Raw genomic sequence first — 16,979 nt, 5'->3', positions numbered from 1 at the left:
ACACTTCTGCCTCAAAAGCTGGACCTTGATCTGTCAGCACTCTTTCAGGATACCCATGTGGTCTACAGAAGTGCTGCTGGAACGCTCTGGCTGCTGTCCTGGCAGTTTGATCTTTGACAGGCACAACTACCAGGAATCTTGAGTAGTGGTCCACAATGGTAAATGCATAGATGTAGCCTGACCGGCTTGGAACCAGCTTCACATGGTCCAGGGCTACCAGCTCAAGGGGCTATTTGGTGATGATTGGCTGTAGAGGAGCTCTCTGGCTGTCTCGATCCTTTCTGCGCAGGTTACATTGTCCACACTCCCGGCACCACCTCTCAATGGCTTTCCTCATACCAGCCCAGTAGAACCTCTCTCGAAGCAATACTTCCAACTTCTTCCATCTGAAGTGTCCAGCTCCATTGTGGTATGCTTCCAGGATCATTGATGCCTCTCTCTTTGGGACTATCACCTGCCCAACCAGCTCATGAGTGCGAGCATTGATAATCCTCCGACACAGCTTCCCTTCATAAATGAACAACCGGCCTCTCTCCTTCCACAACTGCTGAGTTTCTTCAGGAGCATCCGGCTCTGGATGTGAGTCAGCTTGTGTCAGCAGCTCCTTCACCAGGCAGACTGCAGGGTCACTATCTTGCGTTTCTGCCCAGTCATGATGCGGCAACGGATTCAGGGTGACCTCCTTCAAGCCAGACCATCTGTTTCTCACTCCTTGAGCACGCTGGGCTGCAAGTGGCCGGTGGAAGGGAGGTAGCTCTATCTCTTCAAGAGCCTCAGGGTCTTCTCCTGCATCTGGTAGGTTAGGCATTCTGGACAGCGCATCAGCATTGGCATTCTTGTGTCCTGCCCGGTACTTGATGGTAAACTCATAGTTCGATAGCCGAGCCATCCATCGCTGCTCCAGTGCACCTAGCTTTGCAGTGTCCAAATGCGTCAACGGGTTGTTGTCCGTGAAGATAGTGAACTTGGCAGCGGCTAGGTAATGCTTGAACCTTTCGGTGACAGCCCAGACTATGGCAAGGAACTCCAGCTTGAAAGAACTGTAATTATCAGGGTTCCTTTCCGTGGGGCGCAGCTTCCTGCTGGCATAGGAGATCACTCTTTCTTTCCCATTCTGTACCTGCGACGGTACTGCTCCTAGTCCCACGTTGCTGGCATCTGTGTACAGCACAAAGGGTTTGTCATAATCTGGGTAGGCCAGAACTTCGTCTCCTGTGAGAGCCATCTTCAATCTGGTGAAGGACCTTTCCAACTCTTCAGTCCACTTAAAGGTGGAATTTTTCTGCTTGGTATTCTTGGACTGCCCCACCAGGAGATTTTGCATAGGGGTGGCTATTTCAGTAAAGCCCTTGATGAATCTTTGGTAGTAGCCTACCAGTCCAAGTAATTGGCGTACTTCATGAAGGTTGCTGGGCTTCGGCCAGTCCCGGATGACTGACCTTGTCAGGATCTGGTGCCACACCTTCTGCACAGACCACATGACCGAGGTACTGCACCTTGGGCTTCAGGAGGTGGCACTTGGAGGGCTTCATCTTCAGGCCAAAATTGGAGAAAGCTTCAAACACTTCAGCCAGGTGCTCCAGATGATCTTCATAGGTTTTGGAGAAAACAATGACATCATCCAGGTACAACAGGACCGTCTCAAAGTTCATGTGTCCCAGGCAGCACTCCATCAGCCGTTGAAATGTTCCTGGAGCAGTGCAGAGCCCAAATGGCATGTAATTGAACTCACAGAGACCCATTGGAGTGGTAAATGCTGTTTTCTCCTTGTCTGCCTCTGCCACGGGATCCTGCCAATACCCACTAGTGAGATCCAAGGTGGAAAAGTAATTAGCAGTTTTAAGTGCAGCCAATGATTCCTCAATTCTAGGCAATGGGTAGGCATCTTTATGTGTAATGCTGTTAATTTTCCTGTAATTAACACACATTCTCATGGTAGGTGATCGCTGGGCGCCTATGGGGCGCTGGACGGCTGTCAGTGGACTCCTGCAGTACCCGAATAGCCCTGTCCTTAAAATCAGCAAAGTTCAGATCAGGGTTTTGCAGGGTTATAATACGCAACTGTCCTCTGTGGGTACTGGATAGGAGTCCTTCAATGAACTGCTCCTTTAACAGTTTATCTTCCTCCTTTACACTGTCAGGATCAACTTGCTTAACTGCTCGCAGCGCCTCTTGCAGGTTGCGAGCATAGTCCCTTATACTGTCCTGCGCCTTCTGCTTACAGCCAAAGAACCTCATCTTGATTTCAGCTGCAGTGCGGGTGTCAAAGGTGCTCCTCAGCTTGGCCAGGATCTTTGCAACAGTCTCTTTATCAGTGTCCTGCCAGGCTTTCACCTCTGTCTGTGCTGCACCCGTTAGCTGTCCAATCAGGATATTCACTTTCTGGCTTTCAGACAAAGGGTATACTTTAAACAAACTGCACAGTCTCTCTTTAAATTCACTCAGGGTATGCAACTCACCCGAGTACTGCGGTAGCCAGGCCGCTCCCGGTATGTAGGGCATAAACAGCGGCATTATGGAGACCGCTGTGGCAGGCGCTCCTCCTGGCGGTGCTGCGGGGTTGGCACCGGCGCCTGCCGCTGCATCGCCGTTGGGCACGGACATCCTCTCTCCCCCCTAGTTAACGTTAGCCAGGCCCGGGGGTTATGGGAGCTCACCGGAGGCCGCTTCACAGGCCCGATGCTCCGGGCTGTAGGCCTCAGCTCCTCCTCCTCTCACGTGATGTCCTCTCTTCCTACGCGGCACTTCACTTCCTCGCGCTCTGTGGCAGGCTCCACCCACGAAGGCCCGCCTATTTCTTCCCGCGCGTTCCAAGCAGCGCAGCAATAGTGGCAACTGGCGCCAATTTCACACAGTCTTTTACACAAACACAGTCTATGGCAGACAGGACCCGGGGATACCGGTCTTCGTAATCCTGTTCGTGACGCCAAATTGGGTCGACCTCCCAGGGCTGTGGGGTACTCGGTACCAGGCCAGTGTCAGGGGAACGTGTCACAGCAGCGGTGACCTGGTCCGTGGCCCTGGGCGCCCAAGCAATGGGGGAATATAGTTAATGGAATGGAATAGTTCGTGACGCCACCTGTGGTGCTCGGCAAGGGAGGTGTTAAGCCGACGCTGCATGCAGATCCGCTGGGACTGATGGTAGGGTGCAGCAAGGGTGTAAAAGCTCCCCACAGGTGAAGCTATAGTCCCAGGGCAGTGTAGAGGTGGATGGCACGGTGATGTAGCAGTGCAGTAAGGGTAGGAAGCAGACAAGACACAGCGGGGTGCAATTTCTGTACCTTTACTTGATAACTGCAGTCCAGGGTCCTGATTACAGATGATAACGGAGCAGGCTAGCCTGGAAGCAACTCAGGGATTCTCTCTCAGCAGACGGGCTGTGCAGTCTCCTTCCTAGCGCTTGTTTGAATGAAGCACTCCAGTACTAAGTTACTCTGAAGTTCCTCCTGTCAGATGTTCCCAAGAACCTTACTTGCACGGCAGACAGCTGTAGCCTCTCTCGGGGACTCCCTTCTCTGGAGTCCTGGCTCTCTATCCAAGCTGCTGTTGTGCCTCAAGTCTTAGATGGGAGTAGGGCATTTACAGCCTCCTACTCCTCTGGTATCTGCTGTAGGACCGTTAGTATCCGTACAGCCGTAGAGACCAGGCTCCAGTTCTTGCGCTCTCACTGCGAGGGAGCTCTCCTTTCCTAGCTCAACCTCCAGCAGCTCTCTACACGTCTGCACACTTCACCCTCCACAGACTAACTAACTTCCCCTTCCTTCTGGCCCTCAGAGGGCACTCCTCCCCTTAATCCTGGTTCAGAGTTCCCCCTGCTGGCCTGGAGTGGAACTGTGTTGCATGTATGGATTGACTGCGAGAGAGACCCATCATTGCCTCCAAGCCTGGCATTACCCTCCCCTGGAGGAAGGCAAAGCCACTGTGGCGGCCATACTCCTGGGGGCGCCACACGCAGCGCTTAGAAACCCGATGTGTACCTTAGTTACCAGCGGGCTGGTGCAGGGAGCTGGTAACCAAGGTACACATCGGGTTTCTAGGTGCCACGCGCCACTTAGAAACCCGATGTGTACCTTGGTTACCAGCTCCCTGCACCAGCGTGCTGGTAACTAAGGTACACAGTGGGTAACTAAGCGATGTACGTTGCATGTTACCCCCGTGTCGCTGGTGCTGATCGCTGGTGAAGCTGCCTGTTTGGCAGCTCACCAGCGATCATGTAGCGACACACCAGCGATCCTGACAAGGTCATATCATTGTCGGGATCGCTGGTTCGTCGCTATGTGTGACGGGGCCCTAAGAGTAAAAAGATCATTAGAAAGGTCTTTGTACTGTCCCCTTGTGTGCAGGTTGCGGGATGCAGTGACAGACAAAAGGCAGAGCAAGAGTTAATAACTTTACTTTAACAGGGGAGTACTCCATGCAGGGAGGTAAACAGTACATGAGGGAATAAACGGTTCAATTTGCAAAGGATATGCAGAGTTCAGGAACAATGAATCAGGTAATGGCAGTTCTTGTGAAATACTTAACATGTCAGAAGTTCCTCAGACTGTGACTCCTGCTGGGAGTCAATAGCGCCAACAACAGCTGGCGCGGTGCTTATCCAAGAAGGTCCTGTAGGCAAAGAGGATCCATCTTCTGGCGGTAGCGGTCGGTTTCTGGTACCTTCTGCTGAGCCCCTAGTTCATAAGTTGATACGGCCAAGAGAATTAAGGCCACAGCGCTGTCCTGGTCCAACGTAGACCGGCAAGTATCAACTGCCAAATCAGGGTGCAAGTGTCTGTCCCGTACTCAGTTTCACTTATGTGGCACGAGCGCTGTACTCACGGACACGGAACGTACAGCACCTGGCTCTCTGGTAGTCACTGGGCACCCTCTCTCTCTCAAGTCCCCGCTGTTGGCGGCGGGATTCAACGGACACTGGCCTGCGCAATGGCGGTGCTCACGGGACGGAGCACTCCTATCTCTCTGGCTACTGCGGAACACACGGCACCTCTCAGTGCAGCCGTCCCTCTACAGACGGTGGGGCCTAACTAATGTGGCCTGTTGTGGCACCGGTACTTGGGGGGGACAGAGCATGCAGCTCACCTAACTGAGCACTGCTGCGGGTTGGCGCCAAACTCCCTGCTACTGCGCACGCTTTGCTTTTTATGTAACCCCGCCTACTTAGGTCATGAGGTTGGTCCAGCTTCTCATTTCTTCCCCCAGGCAACAGGGGATGCAGCCTCAACAGTTCTGGACCCGGCAAGCAGGTAACCGCAGCCCGGTCTTCCCACTTAAACCCTCATATATTTATACATTGTAATAAGATCACCCCTAAGCCTTTGTTTTTCCAAACTAAATAACCCCAAGTGTAATAACCTGTCTTGGTATTGCAGACCCCCCAGTACTCTAATAAATTTGGTTTCTCTACTCTGCACCCGCTCTAGCTCAGCTATGTCTTTCTCATATACCAGAGACCAGAACTGTACACAGTATTCTAAGTGAGATCGCACTTGTGACTTATATAGAGGAAAAATTATGTTCTCCTCATGAGCATCTATGCCTCTTTTAATGCATGCCATTATTTTATTTGCCTTTCCAGCAGCTGCCTGACACTGGCCACTAAATGTGAGTTTGTTGTCTACCTATACACCCAGATCTTTTTCAGTGACAGTTTTGTCCAGTGTTTTACAATTAAACACATAATTATACATCTTATTTCTTCTGCTCAAGTGCATGACCTTACATTTATCCCCATTAAAGCTCATTTGCCATTTATCAGCCCAAGCTTCTACTTTACAGAAATCTTCCTGTAATAGTAAATTGTCCTCCTCTGTATTGATTACCCTGCAGAGTTTAGTGTCATCTGCAAATATTGAAATTCTACTCTGTATGCCCCCAACAAGGTCATTAATAAATATATTAAAAAGAAGCAGGCCCAACACCGACCCCTGCGGTACCCTACTGCTAACTCTGACCCAGTCTGAGTGTGCTCCATTAATAACCACCCTTTGTTTCCTATCCCTGAGCCAGCTCTTAACCCACTTACACATATTTTCCCCATCCCCATTGTTCTTATTTTATGTATCAACCTTTTGTGTGGCACCGTATCAAAAGCTTTTGAAAAGTCCATATACACCACATCCACTGTGTTCCCTTGGTCCAGTCCAGAACTTACCTCTTCATAGAAGCTTATCATATTAGTTTGATAGGAACGGTCCCTCGTAAACCCATGTTGATATTGGGTCATGAGGTTATTCTTCTTCAGATACTTCAGTATAGCATCTCTTAGAATACCCTCCAGGATTTTACCCCTAGTAGAGGTTAAGCTTAATGGCCTATAATTACCAAGTTCAGTTTTTGTCCCCTTTTTGAATATTGGCACCACATTTGCTATACGCCAATCCTGTGGTACAGACCCGATTATTATGGAATCTTTAAAGATTAAAAATAATGGTTGTCTATGACTGTACTTAATTCCTGCAGTACTCGGGGGTGTATCCCATCCGGGCCTGGTGATTTCTCAACTCTAGAGATTTTTAGACGCCGACGTACTTCCTGCTGGGTTTAGCAGGTGACATTTAATGGATAATTTTTGTTATCACTGATCATGTTGTCCGTCATGGGATTTTCTTGTGTAAATACTGTTGAAAAAAAGTCATTCAGCATATAGGCGTTTTCCTCATCCTCATCCATCATTTCCCCCAGACTATTTTTGAGGGGCCAACATTGGCCGGTTGTAAATGGTCGGTATGTGTCACAGAGGAGAAGGTCCTCTGCGCTGTAAGCCTGAAATGTTGCCCTAGGAACTGTAGTTCTACAAGCCTTGTTTTTGTTTTTAAGGGGGACTTTCAAGGTTAGCTTGAGAGCTGGGCGTGACTGGCTAACCACACACACCTCCCACCTATGGGGGTGGCTTTCCGCTACATAATGGGACTGTGGTTTGGTCACATGATCGGTGTTGTAAGGTCCTGACAGGTCTCTGTGTGTTGGAAAGTCCTGCGAGTGGACAGGATTTCTGAAGAGCACATGGTGAGGCCGTGGACCGGGATGGTCTCTGTGTTGGAAGGTCCTGCAAGTGGACCAGATTCCTGGGGAGCAGAGGGTGAGACCATGTACCAGCAGAGCCGGTGTCGGCTAACTGTGGTGGAGAAGCTATCATCCTTCTGAGGGTCTGGACTGTCGGATTTGGCCTGTGGTACATGTCATCGTCCATGACAGTGATCCCAGTTAGGCAGCTTACCCAGACGCTAGGACTGACAAGAAATCAGTGTGTGGAGCGGAGCTCCAGGAAGGTAACCCAGAGTATGGGGGACTGTGTGCACTGAAGACGGTCAGTTAATGAACTGAGTGGTCATCCACAGTAACTAGACAAAGTGAGGTCCAGCATATTTAGAGACTGCAATCTAATGTTGTGTGTCATGGAGTAAAACTGTGAAAGAGACATTGTCATGGTGTGCCCACGGTAACTGGACAAAGAGAAGTCTGGCATGTTTAGTGACTGCGACTTAAAGCCATGTACTATGAAGTGCTATGGACTATATGTTAGGTCTATGATATATACATGGCCTATAGTGGTTTATGAGTGGATAATAAACCGCATGTACTGTTTGAGTGGAAAAAACGTTCCTGTGTGCCTTAATCCCGTTGCCAAGTGAGTGTCCCCCAACACATTCAGTAAGCGCTATTTTACACTATTTTTGTAGTTAAAGTATATTTTGGGACTAGATAGAGGCCCGATGCGATAGTGTCACAATGGGGGCAGGCTTTACAGGGTTGAGGATCTCTCCCCCCATGTGCTCACGCACCTATCCTCTCTCTCTTTCCCCATGTGCTGACTGCTCCCGTCTGTGCTCTCTTCTTTGACCTGTCTACCTCATGTGCTATCCCCCTTGTCTGCTGTCTCTCTCCTTCCTGTGCTGTGTTCTCCCCTCTTGTGCTGTCCCGTTTAAGCTGTCTCTCCTCTGTGCTCTGTCTTTCTCACCCCTGTGCGCTTTCCCTCTCCCCCATCTGCTGTCTTCTCCTCTCATGTCATCTCATCTTTGACCTGTGTTGTTGTCTTTGACTTTTTGCCTTTGCTGCTTTCCTTTCATTGTCATTGGCGTACTTTTTAGGAGGAGCCTTGTTGGGGTTGATATTTGCTTTTTAAAGGGGTTTTCCCATGAACGAAAGTTCATTTTAAAAATTGTCTGTATCTGACTGTGTACAGAACATACCACAGCTCCTGGGCAGGGGAGGAAGCAAAAGACAATACTGATATTACAGCAGGAGATCACAGACAATACATTTTGTGAGGTAAAATATTGTTTAAAAACAGTCAGTGAAATATTTTACTTCACAAAATGAATCCTCTGTGATCCCGTACTGTAATGTCAGTATTGTCTTTTGCTTCGTCCCCTGCCCAGGAGATGTGGTATGCTCCGTATGGTCAGACAGACAATTTTTAAAATGAACTTTCGTTGGTGGGAAAATCACTTTAATGGGACCGGCTTCCTCTGCCTGTAGACACGTCGCGCATCTGCCACCGGGATCAGCCGAATGATTCACTGCACCTGCGCGGAATTCTCACAGGCACAGTAAATCAGACCGCCGCCATCTTTGTGCAGACAGATAAAGGCAGTCACATTAAAACTGCGCATGCGCTCCTCCTGTACAAAGATGGTGGCGGTCAGTGAATCATTTGGCTGATCCCAGTGGCGGCGAGTTCGTGACGGTGTTCCGCTGGTGGTACCTCACAAGAGGCTGCATACGGCATATACAGTGTGTGTGTGGTGCATGCAGCATATACGGAGTGTGTGTGTGTGGTCCGTACGGCATATACAGTGTGTGTGTGTGTGTGTGTGGTGCATCACTTGGGTGTCCCAGTATGGTGGTCGGTGAACTTCCGCCGCTTGGAATTCTGGGATCCGGAGACATTTGATCGGAACAGGATGTGAAGACATTACAAGGTAAGTATATATTAGATTATTTTTAGTTTCTCTAGCAATGAGGCTCTCTGTCTCAATCTTTGCTGCCTTGATTTGCTTTTTACAGAATTTATTTAATCTTCTGTATTTATTTAATGCCTCATCACTACCTACTTGCTTTAATTCTTTAAATGATTTATTTTGGTCACTTATTGCGCCCCTTACAGCTCTATTTAGCCATAGTGGTTTCCTCCTTTTTCTAGCATGTTTATTCCCATAAGGCCGGCGTCACACTAGCAATGAATACTGGCGAGTGCTATGAGATAAAACATTGCATAGCACTCGGACCAGTAGTCATCTATGGGGCAGCTCCCATCAGCATTTTTTTTCTCAGCTGTTTTCAACGTGCGAGTGAAATCGCAGCATGCTGCGATTGTCACCGACACTTAGCCAAGTATCGGCTCACTCGCAACCTTATAAGCCTATGGGTGCGAGTGAGACAATGTACATCACTTGGATATCATCCGAGTGATGTGCGATATATGCTGACCCCGGCAATGGAGGAAATGGAGAAATTCATTTCTCCGCCTCCTCTGCAGCTCTGCTCCGATCCTCTCTGTGTGAGAGGCTCGGAGCACAGACGCATGACATTTGGCTCCGGCTCGCAGCAGAGCAGGAGCTGAAGGTCATCAGCATATCACATCCGATGCTCTCACATCGAATGCTATACGCTAGTCTGACCCCGGCCTAACGTGTATACTGTGCACATGTCCTGTATACCTACTGATCAAACACTGATGTTCTATCTTCAGGATAGGTCATCAGTGTTAGAGTCCCAGGGAATCCCTTTCTTTACTATTATTTTTTGGGGAAACTGGGAAGGCGAGCACTACTGGCTGCCAGATACATTCAATTGTACTACTGAATCATAAAAGAAAAAGTATCATTAAAGTTACTTTTTTATTAAATAATTAATAGACTTATATGTTATTTTATTTCTGCACCTACCAGTTTTTTTTTAATTTCATTGTATGTGTCTACAAGCTAAATTCCAATAGTTTGCTATGTCAAGGTCAAATGCACTACAATAGTCTTGTTGCAATAGTTCTCCTCACTTTTAATTTCTCCTTTTTGTTAACATTTTGATTGATGCTTGGCTTTATGCAAGCATTAATTGAAAACTTGTAATGTAAATGCAATGGACACTAAGAAAACTTGAAAGCACCAATTAAATCCATTACCCAGACTAGAGCTACAATACAACTAAAATACTATTGTAGTTAGCATTCCTAGAACAGCATAACCAAACATAATACAGAAAGATGACCAAAGATAGCATTGAAATTAGAAAAGAATGAGAGAAATATGCAGAACAAGTGACCTCTGTATATTATCACAATTGTATTTGTAAATTCAAATGGGGCATATTACAAAAGTAATGAAAATTCACTCAATGTATATACGAAACATGCCGACAATGCAATGAAAGAAAAGCGATAAAAAAGAATAAGTATAAGAAATATAACAGAAATAAAAATATAGAATTGTAAAAATACAATGGTGCTATTGTAAGGCGGCCAGGGTTGTAGTCTTGGCAACAGGCTGTAGTGTTCCCACACCCTGGCGCCCAAAAAATGAAATACAATGCCCCTTCTGCTGCATCTGCAGCGTGCGCGGCCGTACTCTCACATTTACTGTCAGACTCTCTCGGCTTCTGTCATTCCCGATCCACGAGCTCCACAAACCACTTCAGAGCCAATGTCCTTTTTCAACAGTTTAACTTTACTGAGCAGTATCCATCACACATGGAGTGTAAAGGCCCCACACAGTATCACACACACACACACACACAGTATCAATCACACAGTATCCATCACACATGGAGTGTAAAGGCCCCGTTACACTAAACGATGCACCAGCGATCCCGACAATGATACGACCTTCTCAGGATCGCTGGTGCATCGCTACATGATTGCTGGTGAGCTGCCAAACAGGCAGCTTCACCAGCGATCAGCACCAGCGAGGACGCTGGTCTCTAAGGTAAATATCGGGTTACTAGGTGGTGTGCGTCACTGCGAGCAAGCAGGATTCTAAGGTACAAATCGGGTAACTAAGTGACGTGCGCCGCTTAGTAACCCAATATTTACCTTGGTTGCCAGCTCCGAGTGCCTGCTTAGAGCGCTGGGAGCGTCGCTGATCGTTGGCGCCCGCTGCCACACGCAGTGATGCGCGCTGGCCAGCGGGAGAGCAACGATCAAAAAACGGCCGTGCAAGATAGTGCACGATCAGCGATACCTGGCGGGGGGGGCCGGTCGCTGATCCCCGTCATACACAGCGATCTCGCTGGTGAGATCTCTGTGACGTCACAAAATCAGCGATCTCGCTAGCGAGATTGCTGTGTGTAACGGGGCCTTTAGGAAGTGAAATGTGATGTTTTCTGGTTTCCTTCTTCAGAGTTGTCACTCCTATGTTACTATGTATATATTGCTGTATTATAATATTTCTGATTAACGTCTGTGGTACTCCTACAAGAAATATGTATTATTGCCAGTCTTTAATGGTATTGCCACATGTACGTGTTACCATTGTGTATTGTATAATATTATGTGTCTGTTGTATATGTATAGTTAGGGTAATCTAGTGCATCCTTCTTGGGACATTAGAGGAGGGCACTCTTAGTACATAGTTCCCCCATAGACCGGGTAGATGCAATTATGTTGCGGGCCACTTGATGGGGGCACACTAGTGGGGCCTGATAGGATGTTCATAGAGGGTTAATTGTAGGAGGGGCTGCTGGGAGTTAAGGTTAATGCTGAAGAACAGTTTAGTCAGACGGGGCCAGAGTGCCCAAGTGTCCATATGGGCTATAGGCCCGGACAGCTCGGCAGCCACGTAACGTTAAGACGTTATAGCCCATGTTACCCATGGCCACTGCGTGTCTTAGCAGTCAGCCAGAACAGGAAAGGAAAGATGTGGCCTCTCATCGCCTGGGCCAATGCTTTTAGGGCAGAAGTTGGCTGTACTAAGGAGATGAAGGGAGTTAGAGCTTCTGCGAGATCCGTACAGACAGGCACGTTATGGAGCTCTTTAATAAATGCATCTGCCACCCCATAATGTTTCTTGAGTGACTAATCCATTGCTAATGATATTACAATATTAAAATATATAGAATTCCAACAACTTTATCGTATGGTTGCCAAGCCTAGTACTCAATTTCTACTGTGCTGTACATACTCTACCAAGAGAAAGATTTGACATCCTATATAGCATATATAATACTTTTTAACCTCCTTATGTCTTTAAAGGATATGGGCAACCCTGTGGGCAATTTTTAACTGAAATGTATGCATCTTTGGCAGAAAACCATGTTTGCAAAAGAGATTCATGAAAACTTTAAGCCCTTTGTCTTCTAGAACCTTTGTCCCCCAGTTCCAGAATGACCTTGATTACGTCTGCCTTGATGAGGTGGCGGCTGGAGTAAGATGCACCTGATTTATTAAGGCTCCTGGGCGCTTCACCACAAATCCTACTCCAGTTAGCAACTAGAGTAAGATTTGTAGAGTAGAACTGTGGCAGCCCCTGACGAAGATACGTTGAATAAAAACAAATCTGAACTGAGATACGTTGAAGTGCGCATCAGGGTGGGCGCCTATCGTGGAGGAAGCAGTGGCTCCCATTAGTCCAGGTATATTCATTGTCCTAGCTAGGCTTTACCTTGGCACTCTACATGACTCATCTTTAAATGTTGCCTTCTATACTGGATTATAAATACTCTTTTCAGTGCTGGAATTTACTTGCCTTTGCCGTTTATTTTTTATACTCCATGCCTTGATCTCATTTGGTAATCCACTTAAGACTGCATTAAACCTATACTTACTGAACAACTGTACTTTACTCTCAGTAATCATAGAATACACAGTGCATCATATAGGTAATCTATTTCTATGTAACATTTCACAGCAGCTTTCTTCCTATACATATACAGTACATTCCTATACATATCGCCTCCTATTACATCTTTCTATTCTAATTAGTTATTCTATTTTCTATATGATATGCGCCTTCTTTTAGCTTTAGATTTTTTTGCGTACCTACTGCAGATATTTTGATTATTTCTATAATAAAATTTACCGTATTTTTCGGATTATAAGACACACTCCCCCCAAAATTTTGGGGAAAATGAGGGTGCGTCTTATAATGCGGATATACAGTACCTTACTGGTACCGTTGCTGCAGGCCGCAGGCTGGGATGAGGGGTGTCTGGCGGTGATGCGGGTGCCCAGCAGTGCTGCAGGGGTGGCGGCGGTGCTGTGGGGCTGTTTGGCGGGGCTGCGGGTGTCTCCGGTGCTGCAGGGGCTCTGCCAACATTTTGTGAAAGGACAGAACCCAGCAGTTTCATTGTTTCCTATGCAGTGGACTCCAGGAAAATGGCCGCTGGGGGACATGCGTAGATGGAGATCTCGGCACCAAGATCTTGGGAGTTGAGATCTCAGCTGCCATTTTCCTGGAGTCCACCGCTTAGGAAACCATGAAACTGCGGGAGCTCTGACCTTTAACAAAATGATGATAGAGCCTCCGCAGCACTAGAGACATCCGCAGCAGCATCGGACACCCCCACAGCACCTCCTGACACCCCCACAGCACCGCCGGGCACCCGCAGCACCGGACACCTGCAGCGCCGCACATCAGAACACCCTTTCATCCCAGCCTGCGGCCTGCAGCATAACCCACTCCTGCCTCCTCCAGCAGCGGCCCTGGGACCTCACTTTACCGCAGCCACAACCCCCGGTAAGCAATAAGATGCATGGATTATAAGAAGCACCACCATTTTATTGAAAAAAAATGTTTTCCAAGTTTTTTCCTCAAAATTTGGGGTGCGTCTTATAATCCCAAAAATACGGTACATTTTATTTTACCTATTGACATGTCACGGTTCTACCCCTCAGGGTGTCTGGGATGCAGTTGCTAACAGCTCGGTCGTCAATCCGGTATAGGGGCGTGCTGAAGCTGTCAGTACTTTGATGGACAGCATGGCCATCCAATTTGGTACAGGGGCGTGCTGAGAAGTCAGTGTGTTGATTGACAGCTTGACTAGCCAATCTGACTGGGAGGTGTCGGCTGTCTCAGGTATTCAATATCCTGGGTAATCGCCATGCCTACTTAACTGAGCAGCTTCTCCCAGACCACTGCCAGACATACATTCATCTTGTGAGGTTTGTGCTTTGTGCTCTCCTGTGCTTGTGTTTTGCTTGCTTGATCTGTTGCCTGACTTTAGACTTCGTTTTGACCATCCACCTGTTTAACCCTTTCAGCTCTGATCAGTTAACCTCCCAGTACTCTGACCTTAGAACATTACCTAACTATGCTTTTGTCTCTTCCTTCTATTTATGATATACCCTCCTGGCTTCTGACCTTGGATTCCTTGACCACTCCGACACACGGCTTGGCCGTGAGAAGTGATTAGCATCACATGACAGTAGTATCATTTTGTCTGCAGTAAGATTTGTAGAGTTCTTCATGAATTTGACAAGGCGGTTGCCATACCCCTGTCTTGCCCCAGCTCCACCTACCTTGTCAGAGGTGGTCGAACATGATGTGAGACTGCCAAAGGTCATAAAATTGCAGCGTAGCCTTACATTGTACAAACATTTTGCTACTTTTCAAAGCAGTTTATATCAGAATTCTGGTGTAAAAGCTATGATGAATTGGGCCCTGTATGTTTCACTGTACATACAGGCTGTAAACTGTAGAATAAGCTTTGATATGATCTTAAATCCGCTTCGAGAAGTTTAGAAGAAGAAAAATAAGACATCTAAACTGTGCCTTAAGACTTTGTAACTAAGGGCCCATACTCATCTGCGTGAAAAACGGACTAGCGCAATCTGATTAAAAAAATCGGATTTTACTCTGATTAAAGTTATTTTATGATTCCCTGCTCATCTGCAATTTTTTTCTCAGCTCACACTGGACTAAGAAAAAATAGCAGCATGGTGTGAGTGGCCATGTATATCGGGTAAGACTCGGCAATGCAAGTCAATGAGTGCGAGAAAAAAATTGCACGGCACACAGACCATGTGTGTGCCATCCGATTTTTACGCACCCATCTCCTAGAAAACATTTAATCAGCCGAGTATAGTAAAATCTCATTGTGACAAGTCAGAATAGGATAAAATAGATACAGTATACACACAAAGAATAGATATAAAGCTGTCAGTGACATTAATATAATTAGTGCAGTGCATGTGTAATTTAATTTTCATGTATTTAAGTAATAATGCAACAATTGAAAGAAAAAAATGGTGTGGGGACCCAAAATGTAATAACTAGCTGAGGAAAGGCAACAGCTGGGGGCAGATGTTTATAGCCGTAGTAATAAACATGGAGCTTCCCAGGTGATTAATATCAGCTCATAGCTGTATACTTGGCCTTTACTGGTTTTTAAAATGGTGGACCCCCCAAAATTGACGTGGGGCTCCACTATAATTAATAACCAGCAAAGGCATGGCAGACAGCTACAGGATGATATGAAAAGGCTAGGAATTGGCCATGGATATTAGCCCCTTACCAGACTAAAAACATTAGCTCTCAGCTGCCCCAGAAATGGCGCATTTATATGATGCACCAATTCTGGCTCCTAGCCTCCGCTCCTCCCACTTGACTAGGTGCGGTGGCAAATGGGGTAATAGTATTATGGTTGATATCAGCTTTGTATTTGCAGCTGACATCAAGCTCAGGGGTTAGTAATGGAGAGGCAATACCTCCATTTCTAACCCCATAGTCAAACTGTAAAAAAAAGCTAAGCCTGAATAAAGTCCTTTATTTGAAATAAACACTCCCTCCTCTTTTAGCCATTTCTTTTAAAATATTAAAAATAAAAAGCAAAGTGATGCTTACCTGCCCAACAAGAAGATAATCCATTGATGCCCATGTCCCCTGTAAAAGAGAAAAAATTATAAACCACCATATTCCTAACCTGTCTGACTAGAAGATAAATCCATTTGTCCTGCAACAAGTCTAGCCTGCTACATCTAGACGCCATGCGGAACATTGGCATGATGCAAACATTTAGCCTGGCATCCAACAGAGACACTGAGCTGCTTGTGATAGTGCAGCATCAGTGTCTCAGGATGCCATGAATAAAGTATACTGATGTCACTGCTAGTGGCGTGACAGCTTTCTCACCACATTCACAGGTGCCAGTGCAATGAAACAATTAATGTTACTCCATGTTCAACAATCAATACTACTTTCAGTTTTAAAGTGTTTGTTGTCAAGATTTTTCTTAAACAGCTTTTAATAGTTTGCAATAATATAACAAATAATTTCACCTTATTGAGTATGGCTTTTTCTGTAATATTTTAACCCATTTCTAGCTGTTTTTAAATTTTATTTTTTCCCCCCAGACATCCCTTTCATTTCTAATTTTATAATTTTATTCATTTTCAACATTTGCTTTAGTTCAGGTTGGATTTTTTTTACAATCGATTTTTCTTTGACCCAATAATGAACAGTCACAATAACAAAAGCTATCTGTCTTCTATATCATATGTTTTCATTATTTAGTTTCATATGTGAAACTGATTATAGTTTTTCAGGATATAAAAGGGAACATCCTGTATGTCTAGATGAAAGAAGGTTTAATCATAAGCACAATAACAGATGCAGATTCTTTACTTTAAGAGCAGTCAGTGAGACTTTGGGACTTCTTCCACATTATGTAATGGTTGATTCACTACTAAAATTCAGGAAGGGTCTGGATGCCTTTCTAGAAAAGCATAATATTACAGATTATGGGCACTAGATTCTGTGATGAGGCGTTGATCCAATGAACTAGTCTGTTTGCCATATGGGGAGTCGAGAAAGAATTTTACCCTAAATTGTTGTTATTAGTATCTGCCCCATGAGGTTTTTTCCTTCCTTTGGATTTACGTTAGGCTATAGGTTGAACTTGATGGTCTTAAGTCTACCTTCATCTTTAAAATCTATGAAACTATGACATTAGCTTGCAATTTATTGCCTTTGTTGTGCATTTATAGTTTCAAATTTGTTAGAGGGTGGGAATACATGGCTAGTTTGTATTTTTTCCACTTCCATTCT

The 16,979-nt window shown here is 46.1% G+C and overlaps 1 protein-coding gene across 8 annotated transcripts in view; it reads left to right on the top strand.

Annotated features, from left to right (window-relative positions):
- The window catches only part of LOC141063400 (bifunctional protein GlmU-like), a 274,066-nt gene that overhangs the window by 197,066 nt on the left and 60,021 nt on the right, over positions 1-16,979 (top strand). The window lies entirely within an intron of this gene.

The sequence above is a fragment of the Dendrobates tinctorius genome, unplaced genomic scaffold, assembly GCF_039654945.1.
Source record: "Dendrobates tinctorius isolate UK_male_01 unplaced genomic scaffold, ASM3965494v1 ptg000250l, whole genome shotgun sequence".
Taxonomy (NCBI): Eukaryota; Metazoa; Chordata; class Amphibia; order Anura; family Dendrobatidae; genus Dendrobates; species Dendrobates tinctorius.
The sequence above is the reverse complement of the archived record's forward strand: the minus strand, read 5'-3'. Positions and strand labels throughout refer to the sequence as shown.